Source organism: Onthophagus taurus, chromosome 10, assembly GCF_036711975.1.
Source record: "Onthophagus taurus isolate NC chromosome 10, IU_Otau_3.0, whole genome shotgun sequence".
Lineage (NCBI taxonomy): Eukaryota > Metazoa > Arthropoda > Insecta > Coleoptera > Scarabaeidae > Onthophagus > Onthophagus taurus.
In genome coordinates, this window is record NC_091975.1 from 6998979 (window position 1) to 7024082 (window position 25104).

General features: G+C 38.1%; 1 long non-coding RNA gene across 2 annotated transcripts in view; it reads left to right on the top strand.

Moving 5' to 3' along the window:
• The first annotated feature begins 591 nt into the window (after nt 1–591).
• LOC111420463 (uncharacterized) overlaps nt 592–25104 on the top strand; it is a 37490-nt gene continuing 12977 nt past the window's right edge. The window contains exons 1-3 of one of the 2 annotated variants that reach the window (XR_002707089.2): nt 592–688; nt 746–781; nt 10905–11407. This is a non-coding gene — a long non-coding RNA (uncharacterized lncRNA). Of the gene's footprint in view, nt 689–716; nt 782–10904; nt 11408–25104 lie in introns of those variants that run through there. The other variant, XR_011641626.1, reaches the window with a different exon arrangement.

Genomic DNA, 25104 nt, shown 5'->3' on the forward strand with positions numbered 1-25104 from the left:
ACGGGGCCCCCAAAACTCTCGAAGAGTTGACCCGGGGAGTCGTAAACTGAGGGGGTATTTCTTCCCTGAGGGGTTCGTCGTAAATCCGTACTCGTCGAACGACGATTTCCGCAAGAAAGGAACAGGGTTGCCTTTTTTTCTTGTAACGAACTTAAGTTTAGGTTTACCGGAGAATTTAAATTTGAATTTCAACGGCCTGAACCCAGAGATAAAACAGGATTAATTATTCAGTCGTCGACACGTTCGGGGTTAATATTTTACCATTTTGATTGAGTATTTGAAAATTTTGTCGGATGGAAAAAAACGAGTTAATATTTTTTTCTCCCTCAGTCGTGAAACCTATAATTCACTTATCGGGAGTTGTATCTTTTTCCATTCGACGGATTGTTCGCGTCGGGATTTGCGTCGGGATATTGGGAGCTTAAAAAAATCCGAACTGAAAAATTGAACTTCATTTTCGCGTCGAACGGAAAGTTTTCAAATGCTTTCTTAATATCAATGAAATATTTATTTTTAATAACATTATAAATTGATATCAAACAGTCAGTGTTGTTACATTTCGATTATTTTTGCTTTCTTTTGTTAAAGGAATGTTAATGCAAGTAAAAAGTAAAGAAAAAGGAAGAATATGGACCTGGGAGGTGCCAAATATAAGCTGGAGGGGATTTCTGCTGTGGTTGGAATGAAGGTTTGTGTTTAATATAAGTTGTGGTGTTCCTGGATGTAAATTACCTTTTTGTTGCAGAAATGGTGTATCGAAATGTTGTACCTATTGCCTAAGGTAAGATATTTAAGTAAGACATCAGCAAATTCAGCTTACTCTGATACTTTATTTTAATCAAAATTTAAAATATGTTTTTTAATGTGTGATATTAATAATGTTAGTTATTAATAACTTGCGTTGTATATTTTCTGTTGTTATTCATCGGTGACAATTTCATTTTATAATTTAGAACAAACGTCCGCGTACAAATTAATTAAACAAAAACAGACGCAATATAAAAACACGTTGACGTTGGTGTTTGTATTAAAATTTTCACGATTGTCGCCAAGCTAAACCCAGTTAAACCAGGTCTCCGGTTCGAATTAAAAACGTGTCGAGTTCCCAAAACGCAAAAATCACAAAAAATAAAAAAATATTAACAGAGTTTATAAACGGTGTTGTTTCGTTATCCGTTAGGTCGAAGCCTTTTTTGGTGTGTCACGGTTCGACAAAATTGGACTGAACGTATGTTCTGAAATTGACGGGAAATAAATACCCCCGAAACAAATACGTTCGGATATAACATCGGAATATTTTAATTCATTCGGGCAAAACTATGTTTTTTAAAACCACTGATGTTTATTTACAACCATTTAAAAGTTTTTGCAAACAACAAAAATTTGTGATATAAAACTTTTATGCAATTGAATTAAAAAAAAATATTATATCATTTCTGCATTGTTTTAGTTGTTCCATCCACTAGAAAAGCCATAAAACGTTAGAAGTAAGTGGCAAACAGGTCGAGGCTTTTAAAAGTAACGTGCGCCGTCGTAAAATCGTTCTGTTTAAGGCTGAGGCCGCAAATTTTCGCTGCGAAAGCTGAAACTAGCAGAATGCGGGACAGTTACATGGGTATAAGTTTAAAATATCGGTTCGAAAATTCCGGCGCGTTGCCGCTTGGGGCGTAGAAACGTGAAGGGGGTGCATTTATTACTCCAAGTGTGAGAGAAACAACCCCTTGCCTCATATATTCAGACCACCCCCCCGAAATGCCGGATTGTAGGTATATTATTACGTTTGTACTCGGGCCATTTCGCTGGGGTTTCGTCCGAAAATTAATACTGCCGTCTCGTCGACGAAACGACCGTACATTTTCGCCCTTCACCGTGAATAATTTACTCGTTCGCGTTAAGAAAACCAAACCAACAACCCCTCCACCCTTTTAGAAGTCAACGTTCCAACGCACATACATCATCATTAAATGGCATTTTGGAGTAATGGGGGTGCATTTCCGTCGAGAAAACCGAACGCAGCAAAAACAAACACACGAATGCACTTGAGAGAAACTGCAAAGAAACGAATTAAACAAGTATTTAAGATAAATAGATGTACACTAAAGTCAGGACTCGAACAAACAAAAGACTTTTTTTAAGTTGTATTCGTGATGAATGTGACAGGGTGTTTGTCCGTTAATGGAGGGGGATGGAAAATACGTCAAAACAACGTCGCGTGTCGCTCCCATTGTTTGTATTCGACCGATTAAGTTTATCCCCTAATTATCAGCCATTAATCAACCGCAGAGTACGGGAAATCGGAAGCCGGGAGGGTGGTGGTCGATATCGGTATTTGCATGTGTTGAATGTCATCTACCACCCCCTGGAAGACGGACACACTAAATTACGTCGTTTTATAACAATGTCCGAGAGAATCCACGACATGATAAACAGTCTGGCCATTAGGCCATAATCTACGACTTGCTAATGATAAATTGCCACGTCAAACAAGACATACTTAGATTTAAAGTTTACTATTTATTAGTAATCGAGATTTTGACTAAAAATAATCGCATTAAAATAAGATTGGATAATACACTGTTGGAAATAATTCACAAGCACACCCTGTATAATCTGAACGCGTGTCTCTAGCGGAATAAAATTTGGTATGGAAGTAGTACTAAAGTAGTGTAACTTACTCTCACATGGAGAGCGGCACAACTCTGCTGAGAGATGAAACATCAATAGCGAGAGTATCCCCCGTGAGCTTCGCGTACCATCGCTACACGACGTGGCATGGAGTCTATAAGTCGCTGTATTCCACCTCAACTCGCCTCCATAGCACCAAAACGTTAGCCGGGGAAGCCGGATAACGTTGAAGTCTCCGACCAGTCATTTCCCAAACATGTACGATTGGACTCAAATCCGGAAAACGAGCTGACCTAGGAAGCATTCGTATACGATGCTCTTCCACAAAGGTCTGTACAATACGCCTGATGTGCGTTCGGACGTTGTCGTGCATGTATAGGAGACCTGGACGCCGCCGAACGTAGGGAACCACAACGGACCGTAGCACCTCATCTACGTATCGTTGACCCGTCATGGTCTGCTATACACGCAGCAGACATGTACGTCCACCATGTGTAATAGCACCCCATACCATAATGCTCGGTTGTCGGTGGATAGGGCATTCTTGCACGCACTGCTCGAGTAAACGATCACCACGTCTCCGACGAACTAAAATTCGCGCATCACCGGTGCTCAATTCGAATCTTGATTCGTCGGAAAACAAAATGTCCCTCTACTCGGCAACCCACTAATGCCTAGCGTTGACCCACTCGTGACGTATGCTGCGGTGCTCGGGTGTTACTGGAATCCGCTGTATCGCACGACGCGCGCGCAGTCCACTATCTACCAAACGCTGCCATACAGTTCGCGTAGTGAGTGAGCCTTCCCCTGCCGGTGGCCAAACAGCTCCAAGTTGCCTTGAGGAGGACGCACACGACGCTAAAGCGCTGAGCACAAGAGTGCGATACTCGTGTGCTGGGGTCGCGCAGGGCCGTCCCGGCCGCGGCTGTAGGTACCTATGTCCTACCTCAGACCATTCTCGCCATGCCCGTTGCACTGCCGATAACGACCGCTCGAGACGACGCGCAATTTCACGGAACGATACACCCTCAATGTACATACCCACAAACATACCTCGCCCAAACTCGCTTAAGTAACGCGATCGCTCATACATTGCGCACAGAGTACGATAACAATGTGGTCCCTCACACCACACTAAAAAGACCGGTATTTTCCATCCACTTCGGACTCCATAGCGACGGAACAACTCGAAACTCGCTGAATAAACTCGTCTACAGTAAAGCTTTGTGCTCCGCAAATATTATGGATTTATCTTCACGCGTTCAGATTATATAGGGTGTGCTCGTGAATTATTTCCAACAGTGTATTAACGAAAGCGATTGTGATAGAATAAATAAGTGGTTAGGAGAAGAATTACTGTCTTATGAGGTAACACAGTAAGCTTTGACTCAAAACTGCGAGATGCGAATGTCTCTGCGACTCAAATGTCGAAACAAGCTTAATGAAAGACCAGGTACCTACCAGTAGGTAGAGATTTACATCAAATACAAACTATAACCACTAGATCCATTTTCCAGTCTTAGAAAATTGTGGAGGGATCATTTTCACAGCGTTTTCTGCATCAAAGGTGGTATGGAGCTAGAGGAGGTTACCAAAAGGTTCATTTCTGCTTGGAGGAATCTTTGGTCAGAGATAGTTAGGTTGGGTTAGGTTGTAATCGATATTGTCTCGTTAGTTAATTTCTCAGGATTGGAGGTGGATAATAATGATATTAATGTTGTTGAGATGATGACCTAGCTACCTCTCAGCGTGCGGCTTTTTTCTTCTTCACCCAACGACCTCCAAGACCGCCCATCATCTCTACCTACCAACATCTAGCACTATTCATTATCATAATCAAACACAACTTCTGCCGCCAATCAGTTCAATCATCCAAAATTCCATTCACTTTACTTTTTTTTCATTCGGATACTATTCCAAGATATGCTGGGTGTCCTCACTCACTCCATACACACACACCTTTGTTACCTTCAGTCGAAATCTTCTCAAATATACATTGAATGGACCATGGCCCATCATCAGCTGAATGCCCTTTCTGGACATGACCACCCCAACAATCCATCGTAAGAACTAATAATATAATAGTTATTTATATTACAAGTGGGCTAGAAACATAATTACTGTACGAGTGTGAAGAATTGTCGAGTGTAATGACACGAGTACTGTAATTATGCTCTAGCCCACGTGTGATATACAGCATTTTATCTACGACTGCTAAAAATTACTAAAAAATCAATTTCTTTAGAAAAGTCTATTTGACATTTATAAAAATATTTTGAAATGATTGTTGATAATTTTGAATTTGTCAGTTTCAACAACATGTCTTGATCTGACAGATGACGTATTTAGAGCTCTGGATGGGGGAAGATCTACTGTACTTGTGCTTCTTGATTTCAGCAAGGCATTTGATATTTTGAATCTTTTGTTGGCTATTCTGAGGTTTATTGGTGTTTCTGATTGTGCTGTTTCCTTGTTTCGGAGCTATCTTTCTAACAGGATGCAATCGGTGAAGGTTAAATCCGTTTGTTCTGATCCTTCTACAATTGTAGCAGGTGTACCGCAAGGTTCTATTTTGGGTCCACTTTTATTTAGTATATTCACCAGCAATTTATTTTTAAAGTTAACCTTATGCTCCTATCACTTATATGCGGATGATACACAGCTTTATTTCGACCTCATACCTGGTGAGTTGCCTCATGCATGTGTCAGAATTACTGAGGAATTGGGTCACTTATGTGTGGAGATACAAAGGCATGCTTTTGTGATCAATCCTGACAAGACCCAATGCATCTTATTTACTAAAAAGGGTAATTTATCTGTTAATAAAAATGACATTAACATTAGTATGCTAGGGGAGAAATTAAGAGTGGTGGACTCGGTCAAGAGTTTGGGTGTTGTCATTGATGATAGGCTTACTTTTGGTGATCACATTTGGTCCATGTCTATCTTTTGAGAGTTTGCGAAGAATTCAGGTCGTGCAGAATTCGTGTCTTCGCTTTATTTATAAATTGAGGAGAGGTGATCACGTCTCGCAAGCTCTTCAGAATTGTGGTTGGCTGAATATGCGACAGAGATTTGTTTTTCATTACTTGTCTTTTATTCATGGGATTATTTATTCTGGTAAACCTCCTTATCTTTCTCGCAACATTACCTTCAGAACTGATGTACACAATTTGAATCTTAGGCATGGATTTTGTATTACAGTTCCGCTGCATAGATCGTCAAAATTTCAGTGCTCGTTTTCCTATCAAGTAAAACGTTTTGCCTTTTCTGCCCTTGCACCCTTTGAGCTATAATTTAAGTTTAATATTATTGTATTTTGTTTTTTCTAATTTGGCTCAATAAATTATTATTATTATGTTTACTCATCTGGAATAAGTGTTTCGAAATGTAGAAACATAACAATTAATGTTTATAATAAATAGTATTGTTTCTCTGTAAGTAGATAGCACTTTTTCTTTTGTATTGTTGCTCGTTTCAATAAATTAAGTTTGTTCTGATTAGGCTAAAAATGCGTTACGTAATGAAACCAGTGCGGTAATGAACTTCATTACGTAACTCAAATGAGTGCGGTAATGATGACTTATACAACCAGTCGTAGATAAAAAATCTTTACTTGTTGTGATATTGAAATTGATAAATTCAGCTTCGAATATTCTGCGTTTATTGCTTTATGAACAAATTTTTTTTTCAATGCATATAAAAAGATCGAATAGAAATGGTGTTTGATTTTTAGTAATAAGCAATAAACTTTTTTATGATGTAATGAAATTTTTTACATTTACGATTGAAAAAGCGATCACGGAATCAAATTTTAATTTACAACTTTTCCGTCGGGTTTTTGCAACAAAATAAAACGAGTAGACGCTGAAGGCGTCCTGAAATATGGACGAAACATGGACAAGCAAAAACTAAATAAAAAATCGAAAAAAAAAAGTAGGTAATTCGAACGCGAGTAATTTCGGTTCATTGTTTGGAAACGATCGCTAAATGTCGACCGAAAAACGTTATGACCAAAGCTAAAAATATAAAATAGAACCCGAACAAAAGCCGTTTATTTGCAATACCCACGATACATAGAACATTTCAAATGCATAATCTACATTCGTTGGGCCTTATAAATATAACGGTAAAATGCATTAAATTTAATAACACTTTTTTGCGATAATCCTTGTAGTTTTTGTTTTATTTCGAGAGGCGAATATAGAACATTTAAAAAATATATCCTAGTTTTATATGTTCACACCGATGGCGATAGCTATTAACAATGCTTCTATATTTTGTAACTGTACATACAACGACCGGATGGCGACAAACAATTCCAAATTGCGTCGACGTCGCTCGAAACAAAGGACCCCAATTTGACAACGTGACTGACAAGGCCGTTTATTAACTGTGACGGAACTTTATTACTTTCAAAATCGTTTTGGTATCACAAATACAGTTATAATGTAATTAACTAAGAATGAGACAATCCCAGAAAATAAAATAGAAAAAACGACATTTCTCGCTTTTTCCTCTTAGGAATTAACCCCAGAAATCAATCATCCAAAGTCCGCCTCTGGCAGTTTCCCTAATAGCGTTTTCGAAGTCGGCCTCTGGACCTGAACCGTCTCGGGAGGGAAGAAAATCCCGTTGCGGCCAAAGGATTCAATTATCGAGTGCCGAGGAAGAAACTGAGCCCTCCCCGAAGGGAGTGAAACGCCTCACTTCCTTTTTTTCCTTCTCAATTCTTGCAGCACGCGCGATTCGAAATTATAGCCAGCAAATGGCGTATTCGCCTTTTAAGAATCGTTTTAACGTTTTACTTCTTTCAGATTTTTCCGACGCTTGAATGATACCGTTCTAAGACTTGGTCGTTTTGATATGAAAATTTTCTTTACCACCAATTTCTTTTGAAAATTTTCTAAACGATTTGCTTTAATGGGGTTTATATCTAAAACGACTATAGTTTTACGTTGTTTTATAGACTTCTCGTGATGGGGTAGGAGATAATCGCTATTTGGAGGAAATAACGCCCCTTAAAGTAGGAGGTTTTATTGACGTCGTTCTCTTCGGGAGCTATTTCCCTTTTAGATTCCGCATAATCCCGCTATAACGACGATCGTTTTATCGCTACAGAACGCGTCGGCCACTTTTTCGGCCCGAATAGTTCGTTAAATATCGAGTTTATCGTCCTGCCGGGACCTGAATACATCCAAACGTGGTTAAGTTTCGGGCGCCGAACATTGTTAAGATCCAAGTTTCAACGTTTAGCCATTAGGAAAGCACGTGACCAGACCGAAGAAATTGTCTCGTCTTGGGGTTAATTTACAAAGACAAATCTTACTATTCTTTTAAGTTCAGAAATCTGCTTGTTAATAATTTATAACTTTTCGTGTGCATTATCTAGTTGGGAAATCGGGCCGCCTTACCTTATAAATATTTAAGCAACTACTTCTGGTATGAGGGTGGTGCGAAAAAATCAATATATACAATTTATCGTTGTTTTACATTTTTTAATACGTGTGTAACAATATTTTTTAATCTATGTAGATCTATATCTACCGATGTAGAAGATATATAGAACATAAGTACGAAGGCTTTCACGGCCGGTGTGAATTAAACTAAGATTAGAACTAAAACTAGAAACTTTCGGGTTTTGCCGTGCGTCTTTCAACCTTCTTCAGAAACTGGTTCGAAGTGACGAGATCAAAAAATCGGTAACTATATATAAGTCGGAAAACTAAATAATAATCAGTTCCGGTGTGAGGCGGGAAGAGGTCTTCGTGTTCACCACCATCTTCCATGTTCTGCTAAGCTCCCAGCCATCCTCTCTGTTGACGTTATTTTTATGTCGGTGGATCTCTATGGCTTCTCTTGTCAGTCTTTGGTAGTATCTGTTGTCCCTAGCCAGCACCTTTGTTTGTTCGAAGTCTATTCGGTGCCCCTCTGCATGGCAATGTTCCGCAACCGCCGACTGCTGGATCTTCTTCAGCCTTACATCCCTCTCATGCTCCTTGATGCGGCACTCGACGTAGCGTCCAGTTTGGCCAACATAAACCTTCCCACAACTACACGATAGTCGATAGACTCCCGCTCCTTTTAATGGAGTTAGTTTGTCCTTGGCTAATTTTGCTGACCGTGCCGTACCGCACTACGATGTCGTTCTTCTTGAGGTGCCTAGCAATTCGTTCCGTTACACCTGAAACATAGGGAAGACAGATAAATCCAAGTGGTTTTGTACTTACCGTGTCCTCTTTCTGCTTTCGCTGCTTGATGGCCTGGTTGATGTCCCTCGAAGTGTATCCATTCTTCTGCAGCACGCCTCGTAGAACGTGTTGCTCCTTCTTCAAGTTCTCTCCTTCACATAGTCTCGCTGCTCGCTGAAATAATGTACGGATCACGGACCTCTTCTGTTGGGGATGATGATGTGAACATGCCTGTAAATACCTGTTGGTATGGGTCTTCTTTCGGTATACACCAAGTTCTATATCTCCATTTGTCGTCCTGGTGACCAACACATCTCGGAAAGGTAGCTTCTTGGCAGTTTCTGTTTCCATGGTGAACTTAATCATAGGATGTTGAGAGTACAAGAACTCTTGGAGCCGTTTTTGACCATGTTGCCATATCACAAACGTGTCATCCACATATCGGAGCCATAGTTTTGGTTTCCACTGACTCTTCTTCAAAGCGTCCTCTTCGAATAATTCCATGTAGAAATTAGCTATAACTGGCGATAGTGGAGAACCCATGGCTGCCCCTTCGAACTGCTCGTAAAATTCTCCTTTCCAGCTGAAATACGTCGACAATAAGCAATACTCCACCAGATCTGGCACGTATCCTGGTAAACCCTCCGGAATGAGTTTTCGGCGAAGACCCTCTACAGCATCCTTAACTGGTACCCTAGTAAAAAGGGATTCCACATCGAAACTTACCAACATATCCCCAGCATCCAGCTTTACACCTTTTATCGATTCCACAAAATGTGTAGAATCCCTGACATACGATTCCGTGTTACCTGTAAAGGGCGAGCTGGTATGTTGGGGAGTTGATGGCGCTTACGATAGGGCGGAGGGGGACGTCTGGTTTGTGAATCTTCGGTAGTCCGTAGATTCTTGGTGGTACCGGCGCCTGCACAAACAAACCTTTCTGCTGTTCTGCTGGAATTCCTGTGGATTTTATCAGTTCCTTCATTTTTCTAACGATTTTGTCTGTGGGGTCCTTCTTGATCTTCCTGTAGGTGGCTTCATCATTTTGTCGTCGTATTCTTTCCTGTCCATAACAACGGTGGCATTCCCCTTGTCTGCTGGTAACACGGCGATTTCTGATTTTTCTTTTATAGATCGGAGTGCCTTCTTTTCACCAACCGTCAAGTTGGATTTTGGTGGTTTTGCTGACTTCAATACTCTCGCAACTTCTTGTCGGATCTCTTCGGCTTTCAGTGCAGGCATCTCTCGAACAGCTGCTTCCACTTCGCATATGATTTCCTCCTTTGGGACCTTCTTCGGGGCGATTGCGTAGTTCAATCCTTTGGCAAGCACAGAGGTTTCGTCTTTCGTTAGTGGGACATTCGATCTGTTAATGACGATTGTTTCTACTGGTAAACTATTACCTTTCTTCTTTTGCGACCGGCGTTCCAGAGATTCAAACTTCTTGATGTGTGTGTCACGGGTCTTCTGAAATTCGCGATTAGCCTTCTCCATTGTTAGTCACTTTGTCCCAGTCTTCTTCGGATATACAATTGGAAAGTGAGAGGTGGAGTCGTAGTAACTTCTCACTTATTTTTTGTAGATCATTGAAGGTCTTGTGGATTCTTTCTCGTAGCAGTGCTTGTTCTGTCTTAATCAAAATTCTACGTGCTGCAGCGGAGTCGATGTGTTGCTGGCTAGGGACAACAGATACTACCAAAGACTGACAAGAGAAGCCATAGAGATTCACCGACATAAAAATAACGTCAACACAGAGGATGGCTGGGAGCTTAGCAGAACATGGAAGATGGTGGTGAACACGAAGACCTCTTCCCGCCTCACACCGGACGCGACGCAATTAGTTATTAATTAGCTTATAATTAGCGTTAACTGATTATTAATTAGTTTTCCGACTTATATATAGTTACCGATTTTTTGATCTCGTCACTTTGAACCAGTTTCTGAAGAAGGTTGCAACATGGCATCCGAAACGTCAAACATTTTATTAAAACCCGAAAGTTTCTAGTGTTAGTTCTAATCTTAGTTTAATTAAGATATATAGAACATTTTCATGAATACAATTCTAACCAATTTCTAATCATTTTGTAGAATCAATCAGAAGTATGAAGTTAGATCTCTATTCACCAAAGTACCAGTCAAGGATGGTCTTCGCAACTCACCCGGAGGGTTTGACGGTATATGTCTCAGGATTAGCATAATTTAACTGGAAAGGAGAATTCTATGAAAAGTACGAAGATCACCTCTATCACCAATGATCGCCAATTTTTATATGGAAATGTTTGAAGAGGATCGTGATTTTTGCAGCATGGAAAATAGCGACTCCAGGAGTTCCTAGACCAACTAAATTCACAACACTCCATGAGTTACCATGGAATCGGAATCTGCAAAATAGTTGCCTTTCCTGGATATTCTGGTCATTAGGAAGATAGATGGGGTATGGAACTAGGAGTGTATCGAAAGAAGACACATACGAATAGGTAGCTTATTCCAGCGAACAGAGAGGATTCCTACAAAATGTACTGCAGAAGAACAACTATACGATGAGGGATATACAACGAGCCACTAAACTACGCAACCAGAAGGAAGACTTGGTAAGTACCATCCTTATTATGCGTGACGTCATGAACGATATTTACCTTTTTCATAAACTTTTTCGTTGTAGGCATTTTAATTCAGTGTGAAAATTATTTTTCATTAAACTTAACTTTACTAACGCACCCCCTTAAAGGCTTTTAAGTTTTGTCTCTAAGGTAATTATTTTAAAATGAACGTTACATTCGGTTAGGGAAGTACGCGGCGAAGAGAAGTGAAGTTACCGCGAGCTTCGCGTTACTTCTTCTCTTTGACGTACAACGTCTGTCAAAATTTAAATCTCTCCGTGAGATAGAAAGAGATTTCGCGTGGCGCGCGAAATAAACTAGTTAATTTAATTCTTGTGTTGGCTCCGTATCTAGAGACTTTTCGTAAATAGCCTAGGATGACTCTCTTTCATTCGTTCTTGTCGTTGTCGTTTTGGATTGAGGGAAATATTCTCGCCTCTGCGAAGAGTGGTTCCTCCCATCTTGAAGGTCCGTAAAGGACGGATAGAAAATGAGGGGTTCGTTTTGTTTAGTGCCGGACTTCCGGCGACGAGGATGAATACAGTCTACTTGTATTTAACTTTTCGCTTTTCTACCAGCTTTTCCATTACCGTATTCTTTTGAGCTACGATGAATAATTTTTATTGATTATTTTTTTTTCGATATTTTTTTATGTGTTATGAATGTCGTGTCTGTCGTCAGTCGTGCATCAAAAGGTGGGGGAAAAACCACGCGCCCCCCTCAGCCCCGTGAAATATCGCACCACCATAAATATCTGTGCGCAAAATTGGAATCTCATGCAAATTTCGTTCGTTTTAATAATAGAAATACTCTCGTGTACATATAGGGCTTTTCTCTATACGCTTTTCGTCTCTCGCGAATTCTTTTTTTCCCGTTTTGTTATTTTGTCGGGATGTATTTTTAAAATTTATGGGTTTATTCTTTATATTAAGCACAAAAAATGTTATAATTTTGGTATTATAATTTTATATTCAAACAATTTTAATTGATTAAAACGACAAGAGCAAATTCCACCTTTAACGGGGACACAGAAGCTTACATCCCACTCGCTTTTAGACAGTTTGATTTAATAATCTAACTTTTACATTAACCAAGCTTTCCCCTTTGATGCTGTTAGAGGTTAGTTGAACTCCGGAAAGAACGCAAACCAACCAAAAATAAATACTTTCCTTAAGTAATTATTAATTAGGTTATAAATGTTGCTAAAATTAATTCTTAGAGTTTATAAAGCTAGAGGCGCATAGCCAAAACTTGAATCTTCGGAAAACGCTAAATTTCAACTATTTGCAATCGGCGGTTTCGAAACTTGAGGGGGTAGCCTTTCCTGTGGGAAATTAGTTCGTTGGGAGGCGACCCTTGCTCGGTTTTTGCGAGTGTGTATATTGGATTTGGCGTAAAGTTGGATGTACTGCGCCCCCCTCCCCCCCTTAGGGTATGTCCGAGAAATCCATTTCACAACATCCATTCTCTTACGTAACATTGAAATTGTTTCAAATAAAAACACACGAAATGTGTTTATTTACACATTCAAATGCAACAACGTGTTTTATGTATATGTTCCAATCCCTTCGAGATGTACTCTGGTATAAGGGCCCCCTTGAAACACTTGAGGGATTTTCGGGCGTCCTGGCCTTCATTACGCTTGTTAAGAGAGCGAAATCCGAGTTTGGTTCGTTCGGTTCGTTCGTGTCAAGACGTGTGTCCCCGGCGGACTTGAAATGTTGGAATTGCGCTGCAAACATTGAGAAAGAATTGCTCAAATTCAATTTAAATGGTAATTAATTCGTTTCGGGGTCGATTCCCCTCGAGGATACGAATCCACATCTTTCCAACTGAAGAGAATAAGAACGATACTGACTTTTAGTATTATTGGATTAATTAACCGGCTCCTCCACCAAAACTTAAAATTTTAAATTTTCTAACAAATAATTAATAATAAATTTAACACTTAGTCACCGATCAAGTTGAAGCAAACCGGAACACAATAACGACACCGCCAACGAAATTATTCATACACATGCTTCCGGCTCCCCGAATCTAGACATTTGGCTTCATTATGTTGGGTCGTATGCCGGACTATTAGTCCATATTCATGTGCCCTGGATTACTCATGAACGCTAACGGCCGAACAGGCTTTAAATACTGACTTTCCAACCTAATTTCCATTTATATTAATTTCCGTTTTCCACCCCTTCGAATAACATAACCAATAATATAACTATATATTATGATTTTAAATTCTACGAAGAAATTGAGTAAAATTAGTACTTTGAAATGTAATTACGTTCGACGTCGCGAAGCCGCTCCGAGAAAACAAATGGAGAAACTTGGAAATCTGTGAACATAATGGCCCGGAGACTTTTGTACCTCCTGTTCGGCATTAAATGTTTGTTAAATATTAAACGATCGTCGAGTTCGTAATGTTCCTACGTGAATCGATTTCCCTTCAAACTCGTAGTCGTTATAATTTACATTTTATTTACAATTTACCATACAATAATTATCTAATTTTTTGAGATCCAGCAAAATACGATAGATCCCGATATAAAAATTCAAATAGTCTGTGTAATCCCAGCTGTCCCTTTGAAATTGTGGGTTTCGTTTAAATCGGGCTAAATTCCTTCTCGTTTCGTATAATCTCAGCTTTCCGAGTTTTAACGTGTTTATTTGTTCAACATCATCCTATATAATTCCCAACAAATTTGCTAAATATGTATCCTATATAGATGCAGGTTAATTGATAAAAATATTTCAAACTCACCCAAAAAAAGTAATTTTATAATGAATTAACAACTCTAAGAGTATGACCATTATTGTCTGCATAATAATTTGATGTCAATATGTATATATCATATGGGCTAATTATCAAGAATTTCTCTTGTCACCGTAACCTATAAGATCTATTATTACTTACGCAATCCCAAAGTTTATGGCAGATCTAGGTCCTTGATGAACCTTAGTATTGCTCCAAAGTCTTGTTCCTTTAAATCTTCTGTTTATATTGTTCATAAATGACTTGCTTTCTTTATCCCTGAAAGGGCAATCGATTTCGTATGCAGACGACACGGTTCTATTTGTAGAAGGTTCTTCCTGGACTGATGTTGAGGATAAGACGGTGGCAGATCTAAAAATGATAAATAGTTGGCTGGAGGATAGTAAACTTACATTGAATGAAGAAAAGACAAACTTTATTAAATTTACCATTAGAAAAAATACTAATAATAACTGTATGAGCCTCCCGATACATAAAAGTGATTGTACTGATGGCATATGTGTTTGCAAAAACATAACACCTGTAATAATTACTACTTACCTGGGAGTTTTAACTGACAACCACTTGCGGTGGGATGCTCACGTGGGAAAAATCGTTGATAAGATTCGCCGTAGTGTTTACATCTTCAAAAGACTACGAGATGTATGTGATTTGAAAACACTTAAAACATTTTACTATGGAATTGTTCAACCTATCTTACAGTATGGTATTCTTGCGTGGGGTTCGTCCACTGGTCATCACCTACAAAAAGTAATTACAGCCCAAAAACTTGTTATGAAAGTAATGTTACATAAACCTCGTATCTATCCTTCTGTACTGTTGTTTGAAGAATCTGGTTTGATGACAGTAAAACAGTTGTATGTCACGACAGTCGTGATTAAGGCAGTTAACACTCCAAGGGATTTAACATTCCCATCCCATTGTTATTGTACGCGAACTGCATCTCATTGCAATTCGAACAAATAAATCAATAGCACAAAAACACTTTACTTTTTATTTGGCTAGGGTATACAATGAGTTTATTGAATTTCTAACATCAAAGAATTTGAATCAGTTTTGGTAGCTACTCCGGCTTGCGCCAGTTGCTATGTCTCTGTCCATGTACACGGTCTTTTTTTTTATGGCATGTTGCCGGGGTTAATTTTTTCTTTCTTTCGCACTTTATTTACGCCTATCTTTGATTTTTCTATTGTATCTTTGTATTTTTGTTTTCTTAACGTAAATAAAGGTATATTATTATTATTATATTATTATTTAAATCAGTAGGTGTTAGCCAAAACTTTTCAGGTAACAAAGATTTCGAGATGTTCTCTGAACTTACCCTGCATCAGCTTGAGTGATGAGCATGTTTTCATTGACATGTCACTCAAAGCTGACTCTTTTTGTATGTACAAGTGAACTGGTGTGAGTTTTTGGCCACCAAAGTAAGAAGGCATAGGTGACCATGGTTCTGATTATTGCCATATCGTTACAAGGAGTCTACGACAGATCTGGTTAGCCATGATGGCCTTCTTCCTCACCTTGTCTTATCTACGAACAGCTAAATGCGTGCACAGGCGTGTGAGTATGCAAGAGCACACATCATTACTGCAATTTTAAAAGATAGCACACCATTATATCAATAACAACCGTTGTAGTGAGTGCAAGAATGCACATCGACATTGATTTTGAAAAGGCGTTACTCTGTGAGTAATTCGACTTGAAATAAACTTGTAAAGTGGAAATTATACACATTAAGTGCCTAATGTAGTACGTACATAAGTGTCCAAATACCGTATTTTCTCGAATGTAATCCGCACCTTTTTTACAAATTTTATGTGGTCTAAAATCAAATGCGGATTACAATCGGGTGCGGATTAGATTCGCAGTCGTATAGTTGCAATTTGGAAAATAGTAAAATAAAATCACATTATAACAATACACTTTATTAAGGGTTTTAGAACGATATTTACATTTTTATGTATCATTTTCTTCCCATATTACGTCATCTTCGGATTATACAAAACTTCTTAAATGATGTTATAATATTGTTTTCAGGGATCGTTTTCCATGTCGCCTACACTCACTGAACAAGTTCAGAAGCTCCTTTAATTGCTCCTGGTTTTGTTAATTCTCCAGTTTGTTAATATACATATACATACACAGGTTGTAGTATGGATGTTATTCCACCAGGTATTATTATTGTGACAAGAAGTCTAAACCAAGGGCAATCATCTATGATTAATTAATATCCTTATTTAATAATCTTCCTGGTCTACGACTCCATACTTGTCTTAATCATTCCATCATCAGCTTTTCAATTATCCATCCTTTTTGTTGTGCCCTAACTAGGACCTCATTCGGGAAGTCTTTCAGATTTCAGAATGGTTTTTTTCTCAATAGTAGTAATGTCAGCAATTTTTCCCTATCACTTGTTACTGCTAGCATCAATGTGATGCGCAATTTTTCGCAACCATTCGTTTATAAAGAAATTTCCCACACACCTCTTCTTTCCAGTGTGTAATTGGGTGGCATATCCAGATATACTACCATTTTGTTGACATTTACAGTTTGAGACAAATTGAAATTTTCTTGAAAATCATTAGGAGCTTTTGGGAAAGTGTAGTTCTGCGCCTCAACGATAACACCATTCGGCGCATAAATCCCACAGTCCAACCTTAGCTAGTATTAAAAATTTTTTAGTCCCTCCTTTCGTTTTTCTTGAGAGAACTAGAAAACTGCCTCGTCAATTTCATGAAATCGTCTCTTCTTTGGCCCGGTAAATTTTTTTCATGATGCCTCACACTCTCCAATAGCTACCTGGTCTTTCCGCAACAGCTGCAACGTTACTCTCGTTATCAGCAAAAATTGTACCAGCTTTTCGATTTCCTTAACGCTAACTTAATAACATCTCTTTAAACTTTGCTGTATAGAAGAACCTTTTAGATTTTTGCTACTTTTTTTTTATAATTACCCTATTATATGTATAATTAAGCACACACCACGTTCGAGCTACTACGAGGGCAGTATATGAACGGAATTCGTGCTAGGCATTACTATTTATTTTTAAAATTATATTTATTTTCCAATTTTTTCTGGCTTGGTAAATTTAAAGTCTAGTCTAATAAAAACTCGTCGTAAGCAAGGTTTCTTTAGGTGCATCAGCGTCAGTCAACGGAAAAAATATACAGGGTGTCCCGCAACGATTGTACAATACTGCATCAGCGTATTCTCTGATCGAAAACAGACAAGAAAAGTCTAATAAACATAGGTACGAAAATGGACCAATTTCGAGATATTCAAAGTTTTAGTTTCATAAGTTGACCTATTGTAAACATCATTAATTCTAACGATTTAGATGCAGTAATTATATGATTACCATGGTTACGATGGTTAAGATAAAGTTTAATAAATAATAAGATAATATTAAGTTAATTAATACAGTTCATTAATAATTTAACAAAACAAGTAACAAAGATTGTCGAAGAAAATCGTTCAACCAGCATAAAAACAACGAATATTTAACAAATTGGAAAAGATTCATGTCATAATAAATGTTCGATATGCGCACCATTTACTTCTAAACACAAACGGATACGTTTTCTAAATGAACTTCTAATGCGTTCAAAGATACCAGGAATTTGTTTTACTGTGTCAAATGCGTTACTAATTTTATTCTTCAAATCCTGCACATTTTGAACGTCTTCAGAATAAACAATTTGTTTTAAATATCCCCAAAACCAAAAATCTAACGGATTTAAATCTGGTGAACGAGGTGGCCCTCCTCGGCCAATCCACTTATTGCCAAATCTGTTATTTAAGTATGCTCGAGTAGCGCGTGCATAATCGTGCATAAAGTAGCAATCTTCTAGAATTTGTTGAGGTAATTCATCAAATGCCTCTGTAAGGTCATTTTGTAAAAAATGTATGTAGGCACCGGCTGTCAATCTCTTTGGAAGAAAAAATGGACCTAATAATTGATCACCTATAACTCCAGCCCATACATTACCACTGAATCGCCACTGATGATGAGTTTCTAGTATTGCATGGGGATTTTCATCGCTCCAAACGTGCGCATTATGAATATTAAAAATTCCGCTTTGAGTAAATGTTGCTTCATCCGTAAATACAATGTTTATGGGAAAGTCGACGTTTACTACCTCTTCCTGTATGGCCCACCTACAAAAAATCTCTCTTTTTTCGCCATCATTTTCTGTTAGAGCTTGAACGGTGTTGTAATGATAAGGATAAAGCAACTGCTCCCTTAAAATGCGGTGAACGGTTGTTTTGTTAATGTTTTCTTGTGCAGAAATTCTTCTAATGGTGGTTGAGGCATTTTCATCGACTCTTCTCAAAAGTGCTTCTTCTAATTCCACCGGCCTTGTGTAATGTCTCTCCGTGGAATGGCTGTGGGTTACGCTTCCCGTTTCTTTTAATCTGAGAAATAGTCTGCTAAAGGTGGAACCTTTGCGCGTAATGACGAGCTGCTAACGACGCATTTCCATCAGCTAGTCCGTAACAATACACCATATCCGCCATCTGTTCCTTGCAGTAATTAATAGGAGCCATACTTAATAGTTTTATTAAATTAAATAGTAAAATAATAATTTCGTGAAGTATTATTATTTTTTTTTGATTAGACAACTTATCGTAATCATAGTAACGACTTAATTATTATAAAAACAAATTTAAATTCATGATGTTAACAATATCAACTTATAAAACTAAATCTTTGAATATCTCGAAAATGGTCCATTTTCGGACCTATGTTTATTAGGCTTTTTTTGTTTATTTTTGATCATAGAATACGCTGATGCAGTTTTGTACAATCGTTGCGGGACACCTGTATATTGGTGTTGTTGAATTGCTCAAAGAAAGATGCGGATTACATTCGCAAACTAAATTTTTTTACCACTATGCATTTTTAAAATCGGGGTGCGGATTAGATTCGAGTGCGGATAAGATTCGAGAAAATACGGTAATCTACGTTTTCTACTTTATTGTGTACCCATGTACTTTATTTACAATTACTAAGATTTGATTATTTTTTTCAAAAAGAAATGTGTAGTAAATTGAATTTTTATTCAAAATGTAAAATTCATTCGGATATCTTTATTCTTTTGAGTGATGTTGGTATGATAAATTTTTGAATAGCAAATTGCTTGGATGGACGTTGTCGGACTACGTTGGCGTTACCATAGAAATTCGTTCTTAAAATGAAATGCATTCGCGTGAAATGCAATATCCATATAACTTTACGCTACCATTGCAAACACCGACGCCGCCGCTCAATTGTGCACGTCGGAATGGAAATATTCGGCGTTGGGGACGTTACGTTAACGACATAATGGAAAACTTCTTTCGTTATATACCATTTCCTCCATCCACATATTTACCAAGAAACTTACTAGTATTGGAACGTTTTATCACTTGTTTTTCTCTTTTGACGTCGTTTTTTTATTTGAATTTACGTCGAAAATAGAAGTCGAGACTTTGGAATCTAATCTTGAAAAAGAGACCGAGCGTTTTCTTGAAAAAGAATATCGCGTGATACTTCCCAGCATCAAATGCAATCGGCGAATTGACGCGAACTAAAAGCTTCACTATCCTCGAGGCCTTTGTACCATATACGAAAAGAGAGTTTCGATAGTTTCCTTTGAACCAAACTCCGTCTTATTATTAAATTCCGAAGTCGTGAATCGCGATTTTCAATCGAAATTAAGCGGGGATTTTGCTAAAATTACCGCTATTAATTTGCTTTCAAATGTAGGGTAACGTGACGTTGTCGATTTACGTTGACGCCGTGTCGTGTTTACGCGAAATTATAACAACTACAACCACTATTTTACATGCAAATTCTAGTTTATTTGAAACGAAACATTTTCTTTTTTATCAATACGACAAAAAAAGTCTTATTTAAAAGTATACCGAATTCATGAACTACAGGAAACAAAGTTTACATATTTAATAAAACCATGAATACCTAAATTTCTTAATAGCGAGTCAGAGGGAGGGTTCCATCGAATGTTTAACGTAAAATTAACGAGAGGGAGAGATTTCTCTGGGGGTTGTCGGATACGAAGGCGAGAAGAGTGAAAAACCCGGTTCAGTTTTGAACACGTAACGGATAAGTTTATCGACGCTTTAAAGTTCTATACCTTTACGTATGATAGTAGGATCCATCACCGAGTTTTCGAACTTGCAACGAAGTTAGGACGTGTTTGAAATACGCGTCAGAAACCGCATCTTGCACTTTCGAACAGATCTCCTCCTAAGATAATTGTTTTTAGAAAGCTTTTGTTTGGTTAAGTTATAAAAAAAGTAATAAAATTAAGAAGTTAAAAAAAAACATCTCGTCCTGTTTTGTAAATGTAGATGGGATTAAACCCTAAGGGTTTAGTTTGCTAACGGTGTGTTTATCAACCTTAATAGTAAAGCAAACAAACCCTATGACCCTTGCGGCTAGGTCCACATCCCAAATTTGCCATACACACACATAGCACAAATATATACAAAAAGAGGTTTAAATTAAGGCCAGAATACTAATAATCTCTTTGATACAATTTGTGAGAAATTCAATTTTCTATAGATTTCTATAGCCAGTTAGGAGAGTTAATAGCCGAAGGATACGGAATAGAGCAGAGAAAAAGGGAAATGTTACAAATGTACCACGCGAAGCGAAAATTGTTTTATATTTCGGTTGGCCAATTTTTCGGAGGTCCCTTTATACTCGGGCGTCGGCCCGAAAAGGATAAATCTACCGTCGGACCTTAATAAAGAGCGCCGATGTCGAGAGAAATCAAAGCGCTCGTCCGTCTCTCTCCTTCCGGTACGACCCCGATTGTCGTTCCGGGCACGTATCGACAAAATGCTGGGGTCCGTGGCTACAATTTATTACGCGACGCCCGCGGTTGACAAGTTTTCTGATATTTCTTCGCACCTCGAACTTGAAATACTGCATCCGACGCCTTCGAAATCGCAAATCCTCCTCCTTTTTTTTGTAACAAGTTTAAATTTAATTTTCTACAACTACACCAATTGCGCTTTAGCAACGTCCGATATTTTACTTAACTGATCTGGATCGCAAATTCGGTATCCAGGTGCAGAACGACATGTTCGAAAGGAGCTTAAGGGTATTAAGTTCGAACGATCGTTGCTGCTGCCAGTGGACGAGACCTGATAGAGACTCCGATCCCTCCAAATGCGGCTTTCTGCAGTTTCCTACAGCCTCCTGCAGCTTCTGAGTGGATGAAATTCTCTGTCCAACTTCGATTTTACCTGGTAATACGAGATTCTCGATTGTAATCAAGAAACCGTATTTATTTTCTTAACTCATATTCTTAGGGTAACAAATCCCTCCATCCGATGATGAATGACGGGATTTCCCGAGGATGGAAGTACCCATTTGCAACGCAAACCATGTCCGTAGTGGCGCCGGTCTCGCAAAATTACAATTTCACAAAGAACTAATGAAGTGCTTTGTTGACGAGGGGTCTTCGACTCGGCAATCAGCATCCTCTCCGAAATTAGTCAAGAAAGAGTTTCTCCATTCCTCTTCTCTTACTTCTTACTCTTTCCGTTTCGTCGACGCGATAAATAAGTAAACGAATTCGTCGTTTAATTCGCGCCGTTCTTCTTCACAAAATTCAATTTAGATCCGCCGTTGTTCCTCCTTATTTGCTGATTAAGACCAAGGGGATCGCAAATTTCGAAATGCTTTCAAGTGTATACTTGAAACGACGCCTTTATACTTTTTAAATCTAGGGCGCCAATATTCATTTCACCGAACGGAGATGAAATCACGTTTTAACTCGGAGATTTCGTAAAAGTCTCAAAAAGAAGTTGCCGCTGTGACGTATTCCTCGGGGAAATACCGAATAATTCGTGCATTGCGGGTTTTGGAGGGCAAGAACTGGTCCAAATGTCGTTTTTACGACGTACGTGAGGTTCTACAACATTTTCCAAAATGATTTATTAGCTACAGGAAAAGGTTTAATACTTTTATAAGAACGTTAATGGACTTTTTTCAATAATAAATATTTAACGATCGTAAAAGAGAATTAGCTCCACTTAAATACTACTATTCCTCGGAAAATCTATATAAAAATAAAAATTCTTTCGTTGAAATCGTGACTGTTACGGTTGGTACAAAACGGCGCACACTGAATATTCAGTTTCATGTTGATATTTAATGCATATTTTTACATGCGAAATGAAACGGCAAAGTTTTATTATTCGCGCGAGTTTTTACCCCGCGGGCCGAAAGATTCGCCCTTTCCCGCATTAAAGGTACAGATGTAACTGGAACAAAAAAGAAGGAAAAGAAAAAAAAAGTGGTGGTCTCATAAATAAAATATGAGCTACGGCCCATTCCGAGTGTTTTCTTTTGTAGTTTCCGATCGAATCGTTGCGGAAAAACGCTTCCGTTACGCGATGTGGACAATTGTAACACTGGCAGAGAAACGAAGATATCGCGTACAGTGCGAAAAAGGGGTTTTCTCCGGTACGGAAATTGGATCCCGACGAAGCCGCTTATACACAGTATTCGTTTAAATAACCCCAGAGAGGAGGCTTAGAGAGGGGTTTCACTTCGTTATTTTGTGTTCACCGTATAAATAATACCCTTACATTTTGTACCTTATTTGTATTTTTTTTTGGTTTTATTACAAATGAGAATTTTTATTAGAAAAAAAAATAATAATAATAAAGCTGTAATTACAGTAAAACCTCGATGTAACGAACCTAAAGGTGTAACTTATCTTAGAAAAAATGATACAGCTAATCAAGTTATACGATTTTATCATACGTCTAAGAACCGACTTAGATATGACGCTTCATTCTTCGCTTGATTCTAGTTCTAGGTCTAGTGTTAGTTCTAGTTTTATACTAGCACTATTACTAGAACTAACACAAGACTTAAGGTGGGTCCATGCAACGTGTTTTAGTCGTAGTTGTTGGCATAGTCGTAAGAGTAAAAAGTTAAGGTATTGTGTTATAGTAGTACTGTTCATGCAACACCTTACGAGTAAAATGGTTTTTGTCCTAGTCCCAAGAGTTGCCCAACTTTTAACTTCTTAAAGCTAAACCAATCGGTCGTAACGTGACGCATGCGCACTTTTCTCTTTTGTGTCCTTGTAATATAGCAGTGTTTTGTTTTATTTTATAAATTGAGGTTAGGTCAGTTAGGTTTTGTATTTTATTGTATTAAGGTTGTAAATATTAATGTTTCTTACTATAAAGTGATTTTATTTCTATTTATCTCTTGTTTTGAAATTAACAAAATAATAGTTATTTATGTACCAAGTCGGCAAAGTGATGCTTTATCGAACGAGTCTGAGTTTGCGCGTCGAGCGAGCGAAGCGAGCGAGGCGAGTAAACAGGCGAGTTCGATAAAGACACTTTGCTGACATGTTGCATACATTATTTTATTGCCAACCGCAAAATTTAACGATATGAAGATATTCTAACTTATCAATATTATGACATGTGTCAAACGATTTGTTTTGTTAATATACCTCGGTAAAGTTACACTATGTATCAAAGGTCGGTAGTATAGTGGAGAGGGAAGTGCGCTTTCATACAGAAGGTTCAAATCCAGCTGTTCAATGGCATTTTCTTCCAATTGACAGCAATTAGCGGCAGGTAAAGTACTTTTTGTAATTCGCTACGGTAATGGAAGCTATAACAGTACTCAAACGGGTGCTGTAATGAGACTCCTTACAGCATCCGATGCTGTAATGAGATTTTAGTAAAATTTTATGGAACCAGTTCAAGTTGGTGACATTGGGTCATTAATTTTTCTAGTTGTCAATGTGACAATTTTTGTCTATAGATGTTTAAACACGTTCTTAGCATCGAATACAAGGTCCACAATGATGAGGACATTGAACTCTGAGCAATTTCTCTTATTTTGGGAGGTGTACATGAAACATTTTTATCAGGTGAATACGTTTTGTGTTTTGACAGTTTCTATTTGTCATTCAAATTTCTATATTTTCAAGTGTTACGTTGTTACCAACTGCTACATACCTATTTCCCTACATTGTCAAAATTTATTTTATTTTTGAGAAAAAAAGAAGGATAGGAACGCGAATTACAAAAAATAGCATAAAAAACACGTTTCATAAGTTACTCATTCATTAAAAAACTCGTGGCTTTGCCACTCGTTTTTCAACTTGAATTCGTGCATTTCAAATGTGTCTTACGAAACTTGTTTTTTAATATACTATTGTCTGCCGCTAAATGCACAGTTTACTAGATAGTAGCACAAAGTGTCACTTTACTGCCGCAAATGGATAGCATAAAGTATGGTTTTGCTGCCGGTTGGCGATAAAATACATTATTTATGAATATTTTATTAATATAAAAAATTTAAGATCTAACGCACCATACATGGTCATATTGCCATGTTACACTTCCAATACCGTTAAAATATTCACACAACAAGTCTCTGTTCTTCTGGAACCTTCTTGCCGCATTGTTGCTTCCAACCCGTCCTATATTTTGCAGTGGCATTGGTTCAGCTCGTCACTGACTATTTATAATTTCCCCTGCCTCTGACTAAATAGTATCACCATTTTCTGGAGGACGGTACCTTTCGCTTTGCCGATACGAAGGAAGTTATGTAAAACTACTGTGGCTTTTACAATATTTTCTACTATGTCTACCCTAGCTATGATTGGCCTGCGTAGAATTCGCTGGCAGAGTATACCAAAGGCATTTTCAACGGCAACTTTATCAAACCTTTGAGCGGGTGAAATTGCACCTTTATTTGGTGTTTTTGCTAAAAAAGGTTCAACCAGTCTTAACAATTCCTTAAACTCTTCGAACGACATGCGAACATATTTAAAAAGTACAAATCGCCTTCCTCTTTTTCCAACATGTTTCTAATCAGAGTGGCATAATTTCCCTCTAATTCTCTATTTTTATTGATTGG